The sequence below is a fragment of the Furipterus horrens genome, unplaced genomic scaffold (assembly GCF_987537825.1).
Source record: "Furipterus horrens unplaced genomic scaffold, mFurHor1.1.pri manual_scaffold_3, whole genome shotgun sequence".
In the NCBI taxonomy this organism is placed as follows: domain Eukaryota; kingdom Metazoa; phylum Chordata; class Mammalia; order Chiroptera; family Furipteridae; genus Furipterus; species Furipterus horrens.
In genome coordinates this window covers 38,154,801-38,180,110 of record NW_028327173.1, presented here as the reverse complement: position 1 = coordinate 38,180,110, position 25,310 = coordinate 38,154,801, and the positions used below count along the sequence as shown (strand labels likewise).

The 25,310-nt window shown below is 49.7% G+C and overlaps 1 pseudogene; it reads right to left on the bottom strand.

Annotated features, from left to right (window-relative positions):
- The window catches only part of LOC150014957 (maestro heat-like repeat-containing protein family member 7), a 39,966-nt pseudogene extending 16,296 nt beyond the window's left edge, over positions 1-23,670 (bottom strand).
- Positions 23,671-25,310: the final 1,640 nt, after the last annotated feature.

Genomic DNA, 25,310 nt, shown 5'->3' with positions numbered 1-25,310 from the left:
CCACAAAGAATGTAGATTTAGGCCAAAACTTCCAAACACAGAGCTACATCATTCATAGTTTGTCTTCTCCCACTTCACCACTTTCTCAATAAGGCTCCAAAGTTTAACAAAAATGACCTTCTTCATCACCCTTCCTCCCCACCTCACTCCCGAAGAGACACCTGGAAAAGCCCAAAGAAGGCCAGCCTGTGCTGCTTCGTAAAAAGGCAGAGGTACACTGTTGGGAGAAAGCTGCGGGGTAGGGGGTGCATTTCCTTCGGCTCCCCAAACACCAACTCTGCGAGCTTCACCTTCCTGGAAGGTTCTTGGCTTTTCCCAGCAAATGGAGCCAGTGTTGCCCTGTTCCTGCACTGGGATGGGGGGTGGGAAGGCGGCAGGGAGCAAGGATCTAACACCAGCTGCTTCAGAGCCCGAGGCTGCTGCAGAGCATGGAAGCTGAACTGCACGGGATGCACTGTCAAGCTCTATCTATGGTGTCCGGTCCAGCAGGACGCCCCCACCCCCTTCAAACCCAAGTCTGTGTGACAGAGCTGGGGCCCACACTCATCGCCTCCACTCACCTCTCCTCACGGGAGGCTGTGACAGTCTCTGTGCACTTAGCCATCTCCTTAGAGCTTTTCCTTTCCTTCACCGGGGCCTGGAGCACCCACGACCCACTTGGCTTCCACGCCCCGGTGCCTAGTTTCCTCGGGCTGCCCTAACCAACAGCCACATAATTGGTGGCTTAAAACAACAGAAATTTATTCTCTCTCCATTCTGGACACCACAAGTCCCAAATCCAGTTGCCAGCAGGGCCCTGCTCTCTCTTATGGTCGAGGAGAGAACCCGTGCCGGCCTCCGCCTGCTTCCGGTGACTCATGGCGTTCCTTGGCTTGTGGCTGCGGCCCTCCGGTCTCTGCCTCTCTTCACGCGGCCTTCCCCTCCGTGTGCGTCTTTTCCTCTTCGTATAACAACACTTACTGCTGCATTTAGGACCCACCTGGCTCGTCCAGGATGATGTCATCTCAAGCTCCTCAATTATCTTCAAAGACTCTTTTTCCAAATAAGGTCACACTTGGAGGTTCCAGGTGGGACCCGCCATGCAGGCTTCTCCACCCAGGTACCACCTTGTGGCTTTTCTGGTCCCCTTTAGCATGGCACTTGCCCACCTCTGGTTTTCTGTCTCAGATGCTGCCTCCTGCGAGGCAGAGGTGAGGGTGGACGCTCAGGCTCTCTTCCAGCTCCCTGGTGCAAGCGTCAGCAGATTGAAGCCCTCCATGTCAGGAGTTTGCACCTTCACTCGGCAGCCCAGGACTTTTCCACGATGTGTTCCTCTTCTTCCTCTTCCACTTCCCCCTCCACCTTCCTCTGGTTTTGTTTTCCCTCCAGCCACCAGCTTTCTGAGTCAGGGGTGACACCCTCATGGCAGCACCTGTGAGCGCCAGGGGAGTGAGTGCCAGTGTCCTGCTGTGATGCCATCCTATTTAGTCCTTACAACACACCTAGGGGGTAGAAATCTCTTACCCCATTTTATAGGCAAAGGAACAAGCCACCAAGACGTTAAGGTAGTTTCCCTAAAGTACAAAGCACAAAGTGGTGGAAGCATGACTCAAATCCAAGCCCAGCTGCAAAACTGCTTGCCCTGTGCCCCTCAAAGTGCACCTCTGTGAGCATAACACGCAAGAGAAGCCAAAAAGGAAAAAGCTAACAAATTGGTCTACATACATTTAAAATTTCTGAGTGGCAAAAACAAACAGACAAAAAATAAATAAACAGTAAAATCATTGCCCGTCACGTAACAAACTAGAATACAAATGACAAAGAGTAGTGTCCTTAATATATAAAGCACTTCTACAAATAATTAAGGAAAATTCCCAACAGTTTTGTATAAAATTGGACAAAGGACAAGAACAAGTGGCTCACAGAAAACACAAACAGCATCTCAACCTCAACCCCACTCACGATAAGAGAAACACAAACTAAAATTGCAGCAAAATACAGTATTCTCTCACTTATCGCAGGTATTACGTTCTAGACAACCCCCCTCCGTGAAGTAGGAACCTTACATTTATTACACACTCTTAAACCTACGTAACTTTAACACCATACGTATACAGTACCGCAAAATCCCATGATACAGCGAAAAATCCGTGATAAATAATTAAATATAATATTTTTTTAAATTCCGCAATGCAGTGAGGCTGCGATAAGTGAACTGCGATATAGAGAGGGACTACTGTACCTTTTGTTCCCCAGTTCTCAGACTGGCTGAGATGAAAATGTTTTATACAGTATTGTGCTGGCAAAATGCGAGGAGACAGACACTCATACACCACTGGTGGCGGTGCCCTTGTTGGAGGCTATTTGGCAAGTTCGGTGCTTTAGGATATATTGCAATTCCTCTTCCATCACATCACTGGTCAAGAACCCTTTTCCCCACACATTCCTATTCCACCTGACTATTTAGATGCGAGACCTTCTTTGCTGCAGCCATCCTGCTGTCAGGAATTCCTCCTATACATACGATCGCATATGTGCACATACAGACATGTGGACAAGCAAACTCACTGCAGCATTGTTTGTAATCACAAAGGGCTTCAAAGTGCCTAAATGAAGAGGACTCTGGTGAAATAAATTACGGTACATTGAAATTAATATTGAAATTAATTTTTTACATGGAAATATTATGCAACTGTGAAAAATAATGGGTGGCACTATATGTAGTTATCTCCAAGACATAATATATGCTAAAAGCAAAAATGTGTAACTGCGTAAGGGTCACAATTCCATTGGTAGAAAAACAGAGAAATAAATGTGTGCTTATCTTTGTACACACCACCTCTGGAAGGTCATGAAAGAACTCTGTCCTTCTGGGGAGGGTGACTGGGTGAAGAAAATATCTTTTGAGATTTTTACCATGTGCATATATTACCTATTCCAATTAACCATTTAAAACTGGATGTCCAGGCCTTAGATAAAACCCCCCTGGGGAGGGCCGATTCTCTCCTGCAGCCCAGCACTAAGCAGAGTCTGACACACAGCAAGGGCTCACAAATAGTTGCTGAACAGATGATTGCCTCTCATAGAAGTGTGGTTCTGTTTTCTCTTCTAGTCTCACAGCTGATTTCTACTTATCGATTGCCCTAAAGACTTTCAGAAGGGCCCTTGGGGGGGGGGGGGGGGGCCTCCCTGAGCCAGGAACAGCAGGAGCATACCACACAGGTACGAAGGCAGACAGCTGTGCATCCTTCTTGGCGTCCTCGTGGGAACCCACGAGCTCAGACAGGTTGAGGCCGATGTGGTGATGGACCTGAACGAGCAAGGCCAGAAGCAGCTGGGGATAGATGCGCCTCACACGGTCCAGGCAGCTGTTGACGGACAGGAGCTCACACAGGCCGCTGGCTGCCTGGGGGCAGAGAAGAGGCGTGTGAGAAGTCCTGGCCCACTGTCTCAGCATTGCTGGCAGGGGGTGGACTGCTTCTCTAGGAGGTCAGACCTGGATCTTTGCTCTACTCTGGCGAGACCTGGGAAAGCCCAGATCTCCCTGAATCCCGACTCCCACTCGTGGCTATGTGAGTGGGCCCTGCACTGGAGCAATAACAAAAGCCTGCCTCTTTGATGTTGACACACCCCTGGAAGATCATGGTGGTGGTCTTGATCCCACTGTGCCAGTGAGAAGATCAGAGGGGTGATGGGACTTGCCCAAGGTCACTTAGCCCCTGGGGTGCAGGGCTGAGTCTTGAACCTAGGGTTTCAGATATGGCTGTAGCGTGCCCTTCCTCTTCCTCTTCCTCTTTTGTACCACAGGCACACAGACCGCAAAGGGGCACCAGCTGACCCTTTACTTTGGGCCATTAAGGTGGACTGCCCTCACTGCCTCCCCATGTGGCCAGCAGCTAAAAGAAACAAGCCACAGCCTGGAGCAGGAGCCAGGAAGGACCTGTTCTGAACTCCATGACAACCTGCCTCACACACCTTCCTCGACACCAACCCTCCCAAGCCCTGGGAATTTGGCTTCGTTGGCATTTGTCCCACCAGGTTCCCAAGGACCAAATTTGCACTCACTGCTGCCCCCCTCCAACTTCCCCACCTACATTCACTCTGGTCCTGGCCTGGGCCCACCCCTCACACTTGGCCCACTGAGTCCTCCCTAACTTGCAGGACAAGGTGGGGGCAGGGAGCAGACAGTGATGGGTTGGGGTCACAAGACCTGATGGCTCATTCTGGCTCCACCGCTCCCTGCCCCGCTTTGAGCCTCAGATTCATCCTCCATAAGGTGAGGTTACTGGGCCTTGTCCAGCCAGCCCCACAGGTGTGGTGAGAAGTGACTGAAGGAGAAGGGAGACTGCTTCCTAAAGAAATGATTGAAATCTGCGCCACCATGCAGCTGGCCCATTTAATTGTGAAGTGAAAGAGCCCATGACTTGTTCCCATGGAAATAAATGACATAATGTGGGCTGGAGGAGAACAATAAACGGCCCTTATTTGTAATTCACGGCTTAGGAAACCCTTTCACATCCACTATCTCACTCTTCTCAACAGGTAAGACCGAGAGGCAGGAGTTATTACTACTCATTTTACAGATTTTACTATGAAAGCTAAGGAGGGGGAAGTGACTGGCCAAGGTTACAGAGAGGCAGTGGCAGAGCTAAGATGAGTCTCTTGGACTCAAAGCCTTTCCACTTGTCAGCAGCCCAAAACTAATACTTTATTCAAAGAAAACAGTCTGCGGTGTAGAGAAAAGCCTCTGGTGATGTGCCATGAGGCTCTGCTCTTGGCTTAATCTTGCTCAAATGGTGTATTAATGCCACAAGGTAAAAATTTGCCCACGCCGTATCTATGCTCAAACTATGCTTGTTCAGCAAGACGCATGGATGAGTGACTGGAGAATACATGGGAGGAGTGAATTAAATGCCAAAATCATGGAGGGCACGGAGTGCCTGATCCATAGAGCTCGATGCTGGGAGAGAGAGGCAGAGAGACCCGATGGGGAAGCACGGGATCTGGGTTTGAGTCTTGCCATCACCACTCAATGGCTGTGTGACCTTGGGCAAGACGCAGACTGTTCCTGAACAGGAGAATCTCCCTCTGTAAAGGAGAATAGCACCCACTCCTCCATTCCCCGTATCTTTGCTTATTTGCTTCCCTCCCTCAGAATGTCTTGCTCTCTGCTGAGTCTCCAGAACTTACGTGTGCTCAATAAAGAATTGTTAAATATATGAGTTGAAATTTCTTGACTATCTGCTCTGTGCCAGGTAAATGTTAGACGTTTACTATTCCAGGCCACTGATGTAACTGTAAGTAGCAGCACTGCTGCCATCGATGGATCACAACCAAGAGCAGACAGACAGACACTTATCCAAGGCCACACAACTAGCTGCTCGCAGAGCAGCACCCTAGAAGCTGGGCGGGTTGAGTCTAGCAGGAGGAGGGAGGAGAAAAGGGCAGGCAGACAGGTCTCACCGCTAGTGGCTTGCTGGAGGCCCCGCCCTTCTTGGTGACAGGCTCCTCCTTCAGGATGAGCAGGAGCAGGTCCAGGAGCTTTTGGACATCACTGCTGGGCTTGTACAGTATCAGCTGCCTCCACATCTCTGCTGCATTGCTGGGAGGTCGGGGGTAAGATAGTTATGGGGACCAGGCCCAAGCTGGGGCAACCCAGCTTCCCACTGGTACCCATGGGCATGCTAGCAAATTCCTGGAATGGTCCAGAAAACACTCCCTGTGAGGCAGGGGGCTAACAGCGATACAAAACCCTATTTCCCAGGTATTATGCCAGGTGCTTTACAGACAATTTATTACTTCAGCAAATATCGATCATCTGCTATCATCCAGGCACTGAGCATATCTCTGGGGATACAGATACAAAAAGACATTTAAGACATTCAGGGTCACTGAATTCTCACAATGACCCTCAAGGTGGGTTGTTATTGCCATTTTAGACATGGAGAGTTGAGGCTCAGAGACGTGCAATCACCAGTCTAAGACAACACAGCTCATGAGTTGTATCATCAAGAAGTGACCGGGTCTGGTGTCCCAAAGCCTGTGCTCCTTCCCCCAGGCCAAGGAGCCCTTTGGGGCTTGGACCCTGCATCTGTCACATGATATCAAGAAGCCCACACCCCTGTCCCTTGGGAGGCAGTACCCCAGGCAGGGGAAGGCACCTGCGCCAGGCGGCACCGGCCTCCGGGCATTCTGAGGGGCCGGTGAGCTATAGAGTTAACCCAGCCCTTTCTACCTTCTGCAGGAACATGTGAGCCTCCCATTAACTTTCCAGCTCTGTTCCCCTGGAAACCTGATAAAGATAGTATGTCAACTATGTTGCTAGGTAACATTGTTTATGGTAAAAGTGACCCAACTGGTAAATTGCATCTGAGCTGGGAGGAACTATAAATTAACTATAAGAACCGATGGGGACATTGTAGCATTGAGCTTCCTGGGGTGACTGTGCTTGTCCCTGTGGGGACCCTGGAAGCCAAGTCTATAGAGTTGTTAGAAGAAATGCTAGTTCCTGTGTGGCCTGAGCCACTTAAGCTAAGGCAGCTCCCGCACCTTCCGCCTGAGACCCACAAGACCAACTCTTGGAACCAGGGCCAAGGCTGGGGTAAGGGAAGTGAAGCATCCAGGGCACAAAACGTAAGGAGTCCCTCACTCTCAGGCTCACACAAGTGGAGGCAGGCATGTCACCTGAGAGCAAGGGCCTCCTTGAATTTTGTTCCTGCTCTGTCTGGCCAGCTTCATGGGCTACTGCAATGTCTCCTGCAAAGAGGAGCCCCTGATGCCATCCTGTCCTATATCCTGAGTGACTCTGATTTCAAGTGTGGCCTCCGCAGCCTTGTGAGTCTGCACGTCTAGTGGCTCCAAGAAGCAAACCCTCTAGTGGGCAGTGCAGTCACAAGGTTTAAATTCTTGCAGGTGGGAGGACAGATATGTGTCACCCCAGCCCTCACCACTGATGTCCTTGGCTTCTGTGAATGACACCAACTCTCCTTAGAGACACACCCCATTTGCATAGCTCTGCACAGTTCTGTTACCTTCACTCTCAACCAACCATCTTAAGATGTGGACCACATGCTTTCTGCCTTGATTTAGTCATTCAAAGGTGTGGGAGCATTTCCAGGGCCAGGAGGCTGCACCAGTCACACTGGTCTCTCCTGGCCATGAGCTCACCATTGGCCACAGTCCCCTCGGCCCATCAGACCACCTGCTCCCTGAAGGCTGAGGACACGGTGCGCCCTCCTGCACAGGCCCGGCACAACTGGCTGCATTACTCGGCACAACCACCCATATGGAGTGGGAATGCAGGGATTATTTCTTCCTTTGGCCTGTGGGGGAAAACTGAAGCCCAGAGAGGACAAGCAGGCTGCCCAAGACCACACAGCAGCTGAAAGCTGAGTCAGGACTATCACTCAGGCCTCCTTTCTATGGCACCATTATAGAGCTCTGGGCTTGGAGTTGGTCAGATCTGAGTTCAGGTCCTCATTTTGTTGCTGGCTCAGTGGATGCCTAGGGTAAGAAACTTCCCCTGAGCCTCAGTTTCCTCATCTGTAGAATGGGGTTATTGCACTATTAATGCTGAGCAAAGACAGCTAGCAGTGTTTGGGAAGTGCCTAATGGTCGTCGTAGTACCACAGATCACAGAAGAGGGGCCGTCTAGAAGGGCAAGGGATTCCTCTGGGTAGAAGGAGAGTCCCAGGCCAGTGTGGGGGCTGCTTCAACCCTCTGAGGCCAACCCCCACCTTGGTACCTGTCTAGTGGGAGAGGGCACAGGAGCAGGGCCTCCACGACCTCGGGCATAAAGGAGCGGGCCAGGAGAGAGACGGGCAGCAGGGCCACCTTGCGGGCCTGTGGCTCCTGGATGTGGCTCAGCTGCACGTAGACAGCCTCCGTGATTTCTGGGATCTGGAGGATGGCGGGAAGCCATGAGCACGCAGAGGGCCAATGGCGAGGCCAAGAGAGTTGTGGGGGAGGGGAGACGGAGGAGGAAAGGAGTGACAGGATAGAAGGGGACACACAGGAGAGAAATGGGGAAGTGGGCAGAGTGCCTGCTCCTTCCCTGAAAGCGAGCTACTTTGTCTTCACTGCCCACCCCCACTGCCCCACACTGGATGGGTGAGTTCTTCCTCGCCTTGAACTCAGCCACCACCACCCCTGCCTTGCCTGAGGGACGAGCAGACCCTGTGGGGTCTCCCAGCCCAGCCCCCACTCCCAGGGGCCTTACCACTTCCAGTGTCCTGTCTTCGTACCACTCCAGCACCGAGCGGAGTGTCACCTCTGAGGCCAGCCGCATCGTCTCCCCTGAGTCTTTCCCCTGAGCCTCCGAGGCACCCTTCAGCCCTTCCAGGGCTGCTAGCAACAGGTCCTTTACCTGCTGGGGCTCCAGGAAGTTTCTGAATTCCTGAAACAAAGGCACAGAGATGCTGGCACACATGGACAGACCCTGAATGAGCCATACACAGATGCATAAACACCGCCAAGCACACCCAGAGGTCAGCAGGGAGAGCCCGCAATCTCTGGGGAGGAGCTGCAAAACAAGAGGTGATGTGGCCTCAGAGCTGAGTGACTCAGCCCACTCACTGTGGCCCAGACCAGAGGGGTCGTGGGCACTCAGGATGGCCCGTGTGGTCAGGGAAGCCTTCCTGGAAGACGGGAGAGGAGGGGAGGGCATTGAGCAGGCTGGTGCTGCCCTTCTCCCCCATTCCCGGGAAGGCCCAGGGCTGGCAGGCAGCAAGCAGTCACCGTGATCACATGCGGAATGTTCTGGCGTGGGCTGACGGGGTTGTAGGGCCCCAGGAAACGCTTGTTGCTCTCATACAGTTCCTCCTTGTTGAAATTTTCCTTATCCCTGGCTCCTGTAAAAAGAGGACCTTCTCAGTGAGGCCTGATCACCCTTTCTCTAAAACTTCTTGTTAAACATAGATGTAGCAAGTGCATAAATCATAGGTACCCAGCTAAATGGATTTTCAAATGCTCAACCTATCCACATAACTGGCGCCTAGGTCAAGAAACAGAATGTGATCAGCACCCCAGAAGCCCCTCACATGCCCTCTTTCAGTCCACTCTGTCCCTCCCCTACCCTGGGGTAACCACTGTTCCGACTTCTCAGCCCACAGATTAGATATCCTTACTGTTGGACTTCTACAAATGGACTCATATATTACGCGACCCTTGATGTCTGGCCTTCACTCAACATCATGTGGGTGAGATTCATGGCCCCTGTTGCAAGTAGCATTGCTTCATTCATCCTCAGTGCTGCCCAATTTCCCATGGTATGAATATACTACAATTTATGTATCTGTTCTACCTCTGATGGACATTTGGGTTGGTTCCAGCTATTGTGCATAGTGCTGCTGTAAACACTCTAGTATGTCTAGTCATGTCTTTTGCTGACTATATGTACACATTTGCTAGGCAGATAACTAGGAGAGAAATTGCTGTGTCCTTGGGTAGACATAGATTCAGCTTCAGGGGTACTGACAAGCAGCTTTCCATGGTGGAGGCCAGCGATGCTCCCACCGCAGATCCCGAGAGCTCCAGTGGCTCAGGTTTCACCAGCGTGCGGCACCGTCCCTTTCATTTTTGCCATTCCAGCAGGCGTATGGCAATGCCTCTTAATCGGCAATCCCCCTGCTCCTGGCATTCCCAATTCCCCTTTTCTGCTTCCTTTTTTCTTTAGGACTCATCATCATCTGACTTACTATAGGTATTACTTTTTTATTTTGTTGTCTACTGACAACAAGAAGGTAAGTTCAACAGGGTGGATTATTTGATTAATTGACTTTATATTTATTTCTTCACTGCTGTGTCCCAGGTCCTAGAATAGTATCTGGCACATGATGGTTTCTGTTTTCTACTGAAGGAAACACATTTCAGATGCATTTTATGAGCCCTTACTATGGCCTGGCCTGGGTCCTTCCTGGATCTGCCAGTGTAGGCAAGACATGGGCATGAGAAAGGTCCATCAGGTGGAGTGACCACATGAACCAAGTGTGTGGGTTTTTTGTAAAGGGAAGGAGCTTGGGACCTGGAATCAGGCAAACGCACGTTTTGTATTCTAGCTTTGCTGCTTCCTACGGTCAGGGGGTCCAGACAAACCACTTTTCTCCTGCAGAATCTAACAGAGTGGATTTGGCCTAGGCTTGCCAGATAAAATACAGGATAACGAGTTAAATATGAATTTCAGGTAAACAAATAATTTTTAGTGAAAATATCTCTCAAATATATAATACTTTCAATCAGATTATTCATTGTTTATCTGAAATTCACATTTAAGTGAGTGTTCTGTGTTTTTATTTGCAAAATCTAGCAATACTAACTTGGTCTATGCTATTCCTGACCTTAAGGCTGATTATTAACATGACTTATATCACTTTTACCCATTACTCAGGAGGTCTGAGTGGTTCCTGGGAAGCAGCAAAAATAGTCCAGGGGCCAAATCTTTGTCCCAAATGTTAGAGGTCAAGAAAAGCAGGGACACCAGACAGATCCCAAAGGCCTGAAACTAATAAGACCATCATTGCATGGAGAAAAGAAAACTTGCCCTGGCTGGTGTGGCTCAGTGGATTGAGCACTGGCCTATGAGCCAAACGGTCACTGGTTCAATGCCCAGTCAGGGCGCATGCCTGGGTTGCAGGCCAGGTCCCCAGTTGGGGGTGCGCAAGAGGCACCCACATGTTGATGTTTCTCTCCCCCTCTTTCTCCTTCCCTTCCCCTGCCTCTAAAAACAAGGAAATAAAGTCTTTAAGAAAGAAAGAAAAAAAGCTCTATTTGACAAGTGCCTATAATGTGTGGTACTGAGCTGGTCTTTTTACATATATGATCTCACTTAATTTTTCAAAAAGCTTGCGAGTTATATGCTATTTTACCCTTTTCTACAGATGAATAAATCTAGACCTGGACAAGGAGAGTGCTTGTCTGAGGTCATACAGCTAGGGAGGGCCAGAGCCAGGTCTTGTACCTAGGTCACTCTGCCTCCAGAGCCAGGGCAGTTTAAACAACATGCCAAGGTCCCTTGGTTTGAGGCAGTGTTGGGACTGTGGAAAAAAGAAGGACACAACTAATCGATGATACGGTGCACTTCTAGGTGCAGTGCCTTCTGGGCACCTGTGTCAGCCCATGCTGCAACACTAGCTCCCTGGAAGAACATCCCAGGAATGTTCCCCACTTACAGGTTTGAACCACTGTGGTTCTAAGATAGAATCTGTTCTTTGTTCATTCATTCCATAAATATTCACTGAGCACCCACCACGTGCCTGGCCCATGGCTAGCCCTTGGGGGTTCATCGGTGAACAAGACACAGCCTTGCCCTGTCCTCAAGTGAGATTATAGTCTAGTGGAGAAGACAGACCAGGAACTACTCTTAGTAGTAGGGCTATCATGCCTGAGTATACATGGTTCCATGGGAATGTGAAAAGGAGAATCACAGATTAAATTTGGAAGGATGAGGAACAGCTTAGATAGAAGGATTGCTTCAATCAAAATAGGTTTGTTTATAGCCTTTGTCCCTGGTCCTGTGGGGACTAATTCTTTGTACCTCCGCATACCCCATCAGACCCTGTGATGGTCTCCACCATCTCCCACCAGTGCCTTGCTACTACTGCCTTAGTCAAGTGCCTAGCTGAATGCCTGCTCAGAAGCTTTGCTTCAGAGGTGCTCTAGACTTACGTTTTCGGACGTCCAGGATAGTATAAAGGATGGTGATGCCCTCCAGAGCCTCCCGGCCAATATCCTCATCGGGATCCCCAATGCGAAGGGTGAGTCTTCCCAGCAGAAGCCCCAGGCCCGGGAATCGGAAATAAATCTATTTGTGTTGTAATAATATTAGGGACTGAGTCTTATAGGTTCAATAATGCCATACAGTAAATGGTAAAAAGAGATGGAATGTCTGTCCCTGATAGCGGAGCCCTCTGAGGATGGTAAGGGCCACCTGGGAATCTCTGGACAGGTTGGACAGGTGCACAGGTTCCCTCAGAACTGGGAATATTCTCCCTGGGAGACCCCCCGCCCCATCTCCCAGGGGCCACTCACAAAGTAAGGCAGGGTGAGAAGCGTGTGCTTCAACACAGAGACATTGCTGCTCACAGCACGAGCTCGTTCATGGGCCTTTTCAGAGTTCATCCAGGGCCCCAGGGACTGTGAGGACAAGGGTAAGACTCAGAGCTACAGGCTGGCTGCCCGCCCCTACTGCCTGGGTGGGCAGCCCAGTCTTCACTGATCAGCTTCTGGGGAGAGCATAAAGACCACTCCCCATAGATCTTCTCTTCTTCTTAGAGCATAGGGAGTCATGGGGTCCAGAAGTTGAGAATAGGACTGAAAGACCAGAGGGAGGATGGTCAATGAGGAGAGAGATGAAAGATGGAGAATCATGAGGCTCAAAGAAGAAGACAGGGGCATGAATGAACAGAGCGAAGATATGGGGGCAGCTACCATGGGAGTATGGAGGGGAGGGAGAGAGTGAAGAGGCACGGGTCTGGGACAGGGAGGCAGAACGCACACAAGATCACATCCTGAAGTCAAATCACTCCTTCTGGGTCCAGCACCCATCACCCCCTCCTCCTAAGCCAATCCTCCTTTCTCCTCCACCCTTCCCCTCCCCCCGTCCCCTCACCTGCAAAACGATCATCAGCCCAGCAAGAGTGGGGTCCTCAACAAAGAGAGCATTGAGCAGTGTCTGCAGGGCTTCCAAGGTATGACAGTAAAGGGTCTGTAGACAGGAGAAGGACCAAGCTACTAGCAGGCCTCTGAAGCAGACCCTCACCCCAGGCAACCCCTTGTGTGGACCCAGGAAGCTGCTCTTTGGTCGCACCCGAGACTAACTTAATGTATGATATTGGACACATTACTTCCCCTCCATGGGTTACAGTTTCCTTATCCACAAATTGGTCGTTATTATCCCTACACTTTTTACCTTATAGTGAAGGAAGCAGACACCCAACATTCACTAAGAATCTACCATAGGCCAAGTAAGCAACAAATGAGAGGGTGAGTGGGAAAATGCTCCAGAACTCTAAGAGCTAGGTAAACTTTTATTATTGTCTCTAGGGAAGCGCTCTGGTTCTTTTTTTAATTGCTACTCCTAGACTTAAATAGGTTTTCCAAGTTGCCTCTTCAGGGCCGCCATCTCTTCCACACCCGGGCTCCTCCCCTGTCAATCACACCACAGGCCTGGGTTTTAGGAAGGTGCAGGCATTACACATACAGGAGGCTGAGCTATGGGTTTGAGCCACTCTGGAAAGGCCCTCTCTCCTCTGCCTTCCCTTGTCCTGCCAGTTCCCCATGTCTGCCTCTCACATTGTTATTGCCCAGGTTTCCTGAGTCTGTTCATTCACACCAGGGTTGCACCACAACCACCAAGCAAACCTCACTCTCCAGCTACGTCCCCGTCCTTCTCATCTGTAGCCCAGCACTGTGCAGCGCTGACCTCTGCTGGCTGGACCTGTTACTACAAGGGGGCCTCTGTCTTCCTGGGCCCAAACAAGGATTGCCTGCCCTTCCTTTGGGTCTTATCTCAGGGCACCACCTCTGGGACCCAGAGCCCTCTTACCGCCACGTGGTCTGCCCCCACAGCTCTCAGCCTCACTTCTCAGCACTCTCGCCTGACCCTGGGCTCCAGCCACACCGCTTCAGTGTCATCCTTGCTGTCATCATGTTTTCTCCATCCTCAGGCCTCTGCACAGGCTGTTCCCTCTGCCCGGCATGCTTTTCCTTCTGCCAGTCCCACTCCCTTCAGCTAACAAGCTCTTCTTTAACCTCTCAGCTCCAGCACCAAGAATCCTGAACCCCCGTCCATCTAGGCCAGGTCCCCTCCATTCCAGGCTCTTTATAGCAGAAGAACTTCTTGCTCGCAGCATGTACCAGTGTTGTAATTTTGCATTAACTGCATAATTCTCTGATAAGGTCTATCTCACCCCGCCCTTGCCCCTACTCTATCCCACCCCTGTGCTTCTAGTAGGCCCTCCGTTAATATTCAATGAATGAAAGGATGAATGAATGAATGAATGAATGAGCTTTACTCTGAGCCGAAACACCACTCCCTTAACTTCCCCCACAGACCCTACACCCTACACTAAAGGTCACCTCTGACCGCTCCTTCTAGGACAACTGCAGAGGTTGAAAGGTTTTCATGTGTTTGAGCTCCTTGAGGTCCTGCTTCTCTGGGCCACAGCCAGTCTTTCTTCCTTGTGACCCAGCCCTCAACCAGCCTCCTCTCAATCCTGGCTACCTCCTCTGGCCATGCCAAGGCCTGCCCACCTCCCTCTCACTGGGCAGGGCTCAGAAGTCAATAGAACCCTCCGGATGAGGGACTGATCCCTATTCCAAAAATTCGTTCACTCACCAAACATCCCTCTGATACCAAGAGAGGGTCAGCACATTGCCCCAGGCCCTACAACTCGAGCAAGCACCCTTCCTTTCCCTGCTCGGAGTCCTACCATGTACCTCACTCTGAGGACCCTGGACCACCCTAGGACCCACCGGGGAGGGCGCTGCTTACCTGTACAGTGTCAACCTTGGCCTCATCTTTCTCCTGCATGGCCTGCACAGAAGGCAGGGAGAACACACTCTTCACACACATGTCCACCAGATCCAACCTTTCCTCAACATCCAGGACAGGCTCGGTGTGACTGGTGAGGAGACAGAAAGCAAAGGCATAGAGTGAGGGAGGCTGGAGCTATGAATGCAGGGCTGGGGCGAGGGTACCTCAACGGGGTGCCAGGCGTGGGCCTGAGATTCAGATCCACGAAGGGTGAGGTGTGGTGGAGGGAGGAGGGAAGTGGGTGTGGAGGGCAGACAACACTGGGAGGGACTGGGCACGAGGAGAGAAGACCCAGGAGTGGGGTTAGGGCACAGCAGAGAGGCTCCAGAAGACAGAGGCGGAGCCCATGGGAAGAAGAAAAGGAGATGGGGGTCAGGGAGGGGCTGTGGACACCTCAGCTGCGTCAGGGTCTCCATGGCCTGCTGGCGGATGGGGCTGGAGAGGGAATCCAGTGGCTCCTCCTGGATCAGCCTCTGAGCAGGGCACACAGAAGGGCCGATAAGGGGAGCAGGCCGCTGCAGACCACCAGGGCTGCGGCTACCCCTCCAGGAGCAGCTACAGCAGCCCCTCAGCCTGGGCAGAACTCCCCACCTCCATGCTCTGGCAGCCTCCAGTCGGGGGGAGCCAGCTCACTGCTCAGACCTGTCTGGAGCCTCAGTTCAAAGCCACCAAAACACCCCACGTTCTAACCAGCTGCATCTCTCAAGACTCATGGTGGGGAGGTTTATTTAAACCACGGACTAGCCCAAAGCAAAAACACCACAAAGGGCCCTCGAAAGAAATCCAGTTGAATTCCTTTTAAAATGTTCTTCTAATGACTTCTCACTTTTGATTTAGTACCTACAGACAATAGGTGCTCAATTAATGTTAGTTAAATGAAGGTATCAAGGGCAAGGATATTTTCCCTCTATAAGGGACTCAAAGCTAAGTATGATTTTGGAAACTTCTCTGGTTATCCCCACCCAGCACATGCTGGTGGATAACTGAGAAATGACTGTATTTAGCAAAATGATAAGAAAATTCCCCACCAGAACTAACTTTTGGTATTAAGTCATAAAACTGCTCCCAGGTACACAATGCTTTACAGTGAACCATTGGATTGTGTTCTCCCCCGCCAAGCAGTGACACAGGCATTGTCACAGATGAGCAGAGTGAGGCTCAGAGAAGGGACGTGACTTGCCTGGGCTCCCTCTAGACAGGCAGAGAGCAGTTAGAGGTGGAGTTGAGACTCAAGGCCAAGTGCCCTGCCTCCTTGTCTCTCCTCTCCCCGCCTAGCCCCCTGTCTCATCAGTGGGTAGACTCAGGACTTCCGCTCCTCCCACCCCAATGCCACAGACCAGATGTGGCTCTCGCACCATCATCTTCTTCACCATGGTCTTCTTCTCTCCTTCACCTTCCAGCACATCCTGGCTCTTCTGGAGGGTGGTGACATTCTCAGCCTCGGGGGCAGCAGAGGGCAAAGCCACAGGGTGAGAGCCGCACTGAACCCAGCTTTCAGGGGCTGTCCCTACCCCTGCATCAGCCACCCGCCCCCTGCAGGCATGCCAGCTTGCTCCTCCCCAGCTGCCAGCCCCAGCGTTGCTTGAGAGAAATGAGAAACCACAAAGGGAACATCTGGGGAGTGAGTGAGACTTGAGAAGGTGACCGCAGGAGGGTGTGGATAATCCTTGAAGCCCAGCATTTGCAAGAGGACAGATATCAGGGGCTGCAGAACTCTCCCCCTTTGCCAGTCAACTAAGGGAGAAGCAACGGCTGCGGGGACAGAAAGGGTCCCCACACCTCAAGCTGAAATCTCACCATATGTCATACCTCCTATGGGCCTTCTGCTATCTACCCTTCTGAAGGACACGTCCTAATCAGATTAAGGCACTCTGCTACCTGAGAAAGGCAACACATTTACTAATGTCCAATTAATCTATTCATTCTCCTTATCTTAGGGCAGAAGGAGGAGAAAAAAAACATGAAATAAATAAAACAATGAATAAAATAACTTAATATAGTAAAGAAAGCAAAACAAGGTAATCGGATGAACAGCGTGGTGGGTTCACGATCCCACAAGTTCTTCCCTATTCTGCCTATCAAGATGGCTCTAGGCTCATCCCACCACTTGTTTGGACCAACAGAAGGCCATGCAAGTGCTGCTGTGCAGTTTCTGGCCTAACCCTTAAAGGAACTGGCAACTCTTCCCCTCTGGAACCCAGCTGCCATGGAATGGCAACGTCAGGTACACAGAGACTTGGGAAGATGGGGTCATCTTGGATGTTCCAGGCCCCCTCCCCCAGTGATCTCTGTCTACACCACACAGAGCAGAAGAACCACCCGCTGAGCCCAGTCACACTTTAGAATCATGAGAAATTGGGCCCTTTCCATCCTTACTTCCCCGGCTGTCAGAGTGAACTTTTAAACCACTAAGTTTTGACGCAGTTTGTTAAACAGCGATTAATGACTCTGGCTACTAAAGTGATGGGAGAGGGATGGCTCGTTTACAACAAACTGTCCAGGAAGGCCTCTCAGGGGAGATAATATTTAGACTGAGTCCTGAATGACAAGAAAGAGGTAGCCATGTGAAAAACAAGAAGGAGCGTCTGTCTGTCTCTCCAAAGTAGAACGTCATTTCGCTAGTATATTTCTAGTGCCTGAAACAGTGCCTGGCACGTAGCAAGGGCTCACCTAAATTTGCTGAGTGATTGCAGTAACAAACTCTTTCTGTGCAGGGATCGTGCTCAGTGCTGTGCATACATTATGTAACACAGACCTCACTTCAGCCTTATTAGGCCTATCTTATAGGAAGAACCTTCCTGACAGAATAACAAGTGCAAAGGCCCTGAGGTAAGAATGAGTTTGGTATGGAACAGAAGAAGGCTAGTGTGGCAAGGGCAAGATGGACAACTGGAAGAATGCCGTGGGGTAAAGACAGATGCTTCCCAAATGCAAGACCTCTTCATAGTTCTGTCACCTTCTCCCCACCCCCACCCACATGCTGCATTGAGCTGGCCTCTGAATCAGCCTGAGGGCAGGGCAGGGCCTCCCCCCTATAAGTCCTGACCTGGGTGGATCCCCTACCTCCAGACTCTGCCCGTCAGCCAGCCTTGCCCACATTCTGTGTGTCATACTCGTGTCCACAAGCCTGTCCCATCTGCCCCAACTGGCCCTCAACAAGTCCTGCAGACACTGGCTTTCTCTGGCCTCCCGAGGCCTGGTGCATGGCCAAGACCTGGGTCAGGCCTATGTCCTGAAACAGGCCACTTCCAGCCTTTCTGTCTCCATTACAGACCCTCTCACAATTCATTTAGTTGTTTAGAAAACTTACTGAGCACCTCTGATATGCCAGGCACCACAGTAGATGCTGGGAATACAGCTGCGAATAAGACAGATGAAAATGCCCAGTGCACAGGAGATACATATAGTGAGAGAGGCCGATAAAAGATGGGAAGCATCTTGTGCATCGGATGGTGATGAACACCATGGAGAAAAGAGGAGCTGGGCAGAGAAACAGGGATGGCTGGGGCTGGGGCTGGGGCTGGGGAGTCGGGGCTGGGGGGCATCCCAGGAAGTCAGCTGTTTGTTGGGCAGGATGCATACCAGAGTCACTTTGTTGCCATCCTCTCCCTTCCCTGGCACGTTCACCAGGCATGAGGCCGCTTCATCAAAGGCTTCTGCATGTCATTGTTTCGATGAGGGAAGAAAAGAGTAGAAAGATATAATATACCTAGGGGGCCACAGTCCCTTCTCTCCTCCCCAACTGGGCTTCTCTAATCCTTACTCTCCCGGCAGCCAGACTGGGCTCCCTACCCTAACCCTTCAATGGCACCCCAGTTCACTGAGCATAAAGTCAGCATCCTTGTCAGTGCCTTCAGGGCCCTGCCAGGTCAGCCTCCCTGACCCCACTCCCAGCCTTACTGCCGCTGCTCTCCCTCACTCACCATGCTCTGGCCACACTGGCCAGACAAGCTTCCAGGCTCAGGGCCTTTGCACAGGGCAGTTTCCTCTACCTGGACCAGTTCACTGCCACGCCCCCTTGCCCAGCTCCTACACCTGTCCTTCAGGTCTAAGCTTGCCTGCCTCTCCTCAAAGAGGCCTCCCCTGACCTTTGGGTTAATGGGGGTCCCACTGTGATCCTCTTGTGCATCATCTTACTCTCTTTTTTCAACCATTATCACAATTTATAATTAAACTCTCACTTGTTATAATAGATACCTGCTATTTTGTCAGCCCCAGGTTTGTTCACCTTTCCTTTGGTAAAAGAATTCCTGCCTTCCCTGTGGGTTACCCATTCCATATAGTTAGATGAAGCTGAATCCTTCAAGCCCCACCTATCCCCCTCTTCAAATAGGCACGGGCCTGCAACCCAAGCTTGGCCAATAAAAAGAGTCCTGTGCCCACAGCCACAGTGACTGGTCCAGGGATGGGCTCTTGGGTGAGCAGGGCAATAGAGCTCTTTATTCAAGAAAGTGTGTCTTCTCCTTCTGAGGACCTATGAGAGCCTAGAATTTCAGGGCCCTCTTGGCCACCAGAGGCTGCTGAAGGATTTTTTTTTTTTTTTTTTACGGCAGCCGTCCGTCTCAAGAGACGATGGTGTAGCTTCTTAAGAGTCTATCTGCACCGCCGAGAATGGCTGTGCAGTCCGACTCGGGAGTGACACGGTATCTGTCTCCTCCCGTGTTGAATCGACATCTTGCGATGACGCTGGAGTGTCCTCTCCAGTGAAGCTGAAGCTACAGAGCCTGGGCAGGGTGATATGGAGGGTCTGCTGTTGCCCATGCAGCAGACCCCCCCTCTCTTCGCAGCTGAAGGGTCCAGGGTCCAAGGGAAAGACGGAGTCAATACAGCTTGGCTTCAGGTGCGCCGCAGGAGTTGCCGGTGTTGACTACAACGTCAAACCGCCTTAGGGACTCTGGCTCCGGATTTTCTGTCGGGGTTTACTCCCTTAGCCTTTCCCCTGAAGAGGTATGCCGCAAGGCAGCGGAGGTTTTTTGGGGTCAGAGTTTTCCTTCTCTGATGTGCCCTGACTGGAAGATCGAACCAGCGACACTTAGCTCGCAGGCCGACGCTCAATCCAGTGAGCCAAACCAGCCAGGGTTTGGCTGGAGGATTAAGCCAAGAGAAAGAAGCAGAGACATCCCAATAGTAGTAAATACAGCCAGCACCAAGACCTTGGCTTCTAAGTACCATTCTCCACTGAAAGGAACAATGCTCCTTGGGCTGATTCTAGGACTTGGGCAGGAAAAATACAAGACGAGCTAGAAAACAAGGAAGAGACATCTTGAAACGGACAACAAGAGAACTCGAGCAACAATGAGGCTATGTCAAAGGGCACAAAAGCTTGCTTGAAGAGGAGTCCACTGGTCAAACTGGGGAAAGTTTGGTTATCACAATAAATAATGGCAGCAACAGATGATACAGTCCATTGAATACACTAGGAAACCACAACTCCATACTAACATAAACAAGTAAATGAATAAATAGAAAGTTTGATGAGGAATGGGCTATTTACATAGTTTCAGATAACCTCCTCACAGGATATTTATTACGAAGGGGTAAATAGTGACTTCACAGTGGTGAACTTGGCAGCAACCATCTCACTCACGTGACTGAAGTGAGCATCACCAGTGACGGAACAAGCCAAAATCATACACCACCAGGTGGGACGCCATGAGAAAAGGCTAGCTTCCCTTCCATGCTCTTCCTGCCAAAGGCGCATGACACGAAGGTGATCATGGGGACGCATCAGACAAACCTCAACTTGGGTACAACTTACAAAACAGCTGGCCTGTAATCTTCAAATGTATCAAGAACATGAAAGTCCGGAGATCCAATGTGGCTTCAGCTACCCTTGACTCCTCAGAGGCCCCCTGCAGCCATAGCCAGCAAGGGCTTGCAGGACCTGAAGCAGCAAGTGGAAGGGGTAGCCCAGGCTGCAGCCATGGACGGGGGGGCCAAATACACCCAGAAAAGCATCGACAAGACTGCTAGCCAAGCCTCTGACACTTTCTCAGGGTTGAAAGGAAAAAAATAGGCTTCCTGAGGTGACAAAAGGGAGCCATGGGTGACTCCCCTCTAGGCCCTGAGCTCTGGTCAGCTGCTGCCCCCTTGGCCTGACAGCTCATTAAAGCACATGTTCAAAAAAAAAAAAAAGAACATGAAAGTCAAGGAAAGGCTGAGGTGAGGACTGAGGAAACAAAACAAACTAGACAAAAAAGTGCAGTGAGTTATTCTGCACTGGATCTCTTTCTTCCAGAAAAAATTACCGGGACAATCAGTGACATTTGAATGGGCTCTGCGAATTAGATGGTAACAGTGTATTAATATTGATTTCATGATTTTGATGGTTAACCTTTGTTCTTTTTTGTAAGAAATAAAAAACAAAATTCAGGGATGTGGGACATCACTGGGCCACTTAATCAAATTATTCACAGACAAAAAATTTTATATACTGTGCTTTCAATTTTTCTTCAAGTTTTCATTGTTTTAACATTTTTTAAAAGAATGAAAGAGAACTAGAGGCAATTTTTTCAGACAAAAAATGATAAAAGTTTACCATCAGCAGAATTCACTAAAGGAAATTCTAAAGTATGCTCTTCAAGCAAAAGGAAATCAATGTCAGATGGAAGGTCTGAGATGCAATAAGCAATGAAATAAAAGAAAGATTAATATTTGGGTAACTATAAGAACATTAACTACATAAAACAATAATAACTTTATAGGATTAAGAAAATAATGAATATGCATTACCAGGACAGCATATAAATTAGGGGGAAGGAATTAAGTGGGGTTACAGTGTTTCAATCACAAAGGACCACATATTTATATGAAAATTCCAAAACAGGTAAATTTATACAGAGAGTAGATCAGTGGTTGCCTAGAACTGGGGGACAACGGGTTTGGGGTGATATCTAAGAGGTTTGGGTTTTTTTGGGGGGGGTTGATGAAAATGTTCTACACTTGATTGTACAACTGCACAATTCTGTGTATATTTTAATACCATTAAATTGTACACTTAAAGTGGGGAAATTTTATGATATCTAAATTATAACTCAATAAAGTTGTATTTTAAAAAGTTCAACATACAGAAACAAAATTCCTCTATACCATCAACCATCAGCAGTACAAAAGAGGAATTGTATTAAAAAATAAGATATGATTCATGCAAGCGATAAAAACTATAAAGTACATAGGAATTAACCTATCAAAAAATAAAATTGATCTTGATGGAGAATTTTTCAGTTCTAGTAAAAGCTATATCCTATATAAAGAAAAACTTTAATAGATGGATAAATTAATAGCATTCCAATAAAAATGCCAGCAAGAGTTTTCTGAAGACCTAGAAAAACATATTCTAAGATATATATGGACCCTGCCCGGTGTGGCTCAGTGGATTGAGCACCGGCCTGCAAACCAAAAGGTCACCAGTTTGATTCCAGTCAGAGCACATGCCTGGGTTGCAGACCAGGTTCCTGCTTGGGGGCATGAGAGAGGGAACCACACATTGATGTTTCTCTCCCTCTCTTTCTCCCTCCCTTCCTTTCTCTCTAAAAATAAATAAATAAAGTATTTTAAAAAATAAAGTAAAATGTATATGGAAGAATGGGGGCTTGCTAATAGATGTCAGAGCATGGTTTGGATGCTGTTATCCTCAGAATAATTTTGAGACATTTTAAAGAGATTCTTACCCTCCCAGATACGAATACATATTTGCAAAGCCATGGTAATTTTTTAATTGCAATATAGTATTGGTCCATGAACAAACACAAATATTTGGAGATATAAATAACTGAGAGATCCTTACAACATCAAAAACAGGAGATTGATTTCCAAAACACCTGTATATCAGAAGTGAGTGCAGGTTCCAGTTAGGACCCCAAGGCCTTGCTCAGGTGGGGACCTCAAACGCTCTATAATAGAGGGGAGCTGAGCCTAGAGCCTGCCTCCTCCATTGATTTGGAAAGCCAGGTCTGAAATTTATCAAAAAAGGAAGAGGCATACATTTTGAAAGGAAGCTATAGTTAGTTGACTTGTAATCTGGACATAATAAAGGTATTATCATATGGATGATGTTAGAGTTAAGGAGACTGAAGTTCAGAGAGATTAAGTAGCTTGTCCCAAATCCCTCAACAAGCAGAGGCTGAGCACTGAATCTCTTGTGTATAATTAATATATTGCATGTTATCCATTGATTGATGTTCCCTTTCTTCCCCTCTCCTCTCCCCTCCCTGCACCACAAGTCTAAATACAAGTTTCTTCCAGGACAGTGCCCTCTCTAGGGCTGTCACCCCTGCCACATTCACGTTCAGGGACACTCTGGAAGGCTGTGGTGTGCTTGATTGTTGTGTTGTGGGTGGGGAGCACCAGTAGGAACTGGCCCACCTTGGCACCGGCCATCTTGCTCGAGCTCTGCTGATTTTTCTCCAGGGGCATAGTGTGGATGGTGTTGTCCTCAGAATCATCCCGCTGGCTGCTCAGTGTCAGGGTGGACATGTCGCCGAAGGTGAGGCTGGAGCCCAGACTCAGAGTCTCCTTGGAACCTACTATCGAGGTCATGTATGAGGGTGGAGAAAAGGCGGAGTTGGGTCCATAGGTGCTGGAGTGCAGGCTAATATCATCATTGGAGCCAGGACTCAGGACCTTATAAATGGATATGATTCAGGCCTGGGAAGATTGGAGTTGCTCTGACCCAAATCAAAAATTGTGCTTGAGTGGCAGTTGAAGGCCTCCTCAGAATTCAGCCCCGAGGAGTTGTTCCAGCTCAGACACTGGGCCTCGGTAGAGCCAGGGCTCAGAACAAGGTTTGAGGCTGAACACGGGGACCCCTGTGAGTTGGGCCTTGAGATGTGATTTCTATCCAGGCCCAGAGCTTCACCAGAGTGGGAAGTGGTGATCTAGAGGGAGGCTGGAGCCATGGCCTCACTGTCAACAGGTCTGGGGCTGTTATCAGACACTAGGCCAGGGGCTTCCTCAGAGACAGGACTCGGAATTAGATTACGGTCTGGAAGAAGAGCCAAGCCAGGATTCACGGGTGGATTCAAGATCGGAACAAGGTCTGTATCTGGGTTTGGCCCAGAGATGGTGCCAGAGCCTAAACCTGGGGTCCCAGTGGAGTTGAGACTGGGTTTCATCTCTGGGTCTTCATCGAGGGCCACACTGGCCCTTGGACTCAGAGCCATGTCTGGTCTAGAGGTTTCTCAATGCCACTGCCCCTTTCTCTCAAATAGCTGACTGTTGCACTCCATGCAGTGTTCTTAAGAGAGAGGAAAGGCAATGCCTCACTTGTTAAAATCTTTCCATGGATCCCCACTATCTTTCAAATGAGGCCCTGTGTGACTTACAAGGACCTCCATGACCACTCCCAGCCCACTTTTCCAGCCCCACCCTACACAACAAAATATTCATCACCCTTTATTCCAATGACTCCATTAGTGGGCCAGCCCCTGCTGGGAAGAGCTCCACCCTGGGAAGAGCTGCATATCTTAGTCCTTGGGGCATCCACAGCACCTAGCACTGTGCCAAGTGCACGGTAGGAAGTCCATAAATGAGGAACCTCTCCCACCTTAAGTAGAAAAAGGGAAGGAGGAGCTTCCTTATGAGTCACCCCACTTCCAACCAACCCCTAACTTGCTAGAACTGTGGCCCAGACTCCCAAAGCAGACTTGGCAGAGCTGCCCACCGTCCCTAACGGTTTGCCTATTCTGGGTGGGGCTGGCTACGTAGAGGACAAGCTGGGGCAATCGTCAAAAACACAGCCCGCCTCAACCCAGCAATCTGACTGCTGGCTGACCTCCCTAATCCCCCCACCCTACCCCGCCCCACACCTAGACCACAGCTCACCTGCATGCATGGTGCTCTTAGGCGGGAATGGGCCCCTGGGAGGAGACACAGGAGGAGATAAGTCAGGTGAAGAGTGGCTTTTCCAATACTTACTGAGCAAAGTCTACAAGTCAGGCATATACATACACAGTCCCGAAGTGAGATATTATTGCTGCATTATACACTTAAGGAAGTGGAGCTCAAAGAGAGGAAGGTCACCCACCCCACTGACCTTCAGGGCAGCCAAGACCACCTCTTTATGCTAACTGTCTGCCTACCCTCCATAACTTTCCATTGTCTTCAGGACAACATTCTCAACCCTTAGCAACACCCAAAGCACCATTCTGTGTGTGGCCCCAACTCTCTTTTCACCCTTCTTGCCCCTCCATACTCCCTTCCCGACTCCATTCCACCATCCCTCAGTTCCTCTGAGTTTTTTCAAAGAGCCATGCTCCTAGGTTAGGTCTGGGTCTTCCACATTTGGGCACCCCTTTCTCCAGCCTTCTGCCCTGGCTAACACCTACAGCTTCACCACTTCAGATTTCAGCTCAGATATTAAAAGCCTTCAGGTCCCCCACATAGGTGAGGTCCACTTGTAAGTTCCCAAAGCATCTGGTCCACTTCCCTTTTCTTGGCACATAATATCTGGTTTCTCCACTAGACAATAAGATCCACAAGAGTCTAGCACAGCACCTGGCACACGTGAGATGTTCCATAAATAAGCTTGTTGTTTCATCTTTTTATCTCGTCTCCATTCCCGCACCCATTCTTTCACTAGCTGATTTCATCACTTACTCATTTACTATTCGCTCAGGCACTCATTTACTAAATCACTTACTCCACAAACTTTGCTGTGCATCTTTACAGTGTGGCTTTGGAAAGGCTGTAGATTTGGAGTCATGCTATCCCAGGTTCAAATCCCAGCTCATCCTCTCACTAGTGTTTGTGAACTTGGGTAAGAGACTTTCCCCCTCTGACCCTCATCCTCCTCATTGCTAAT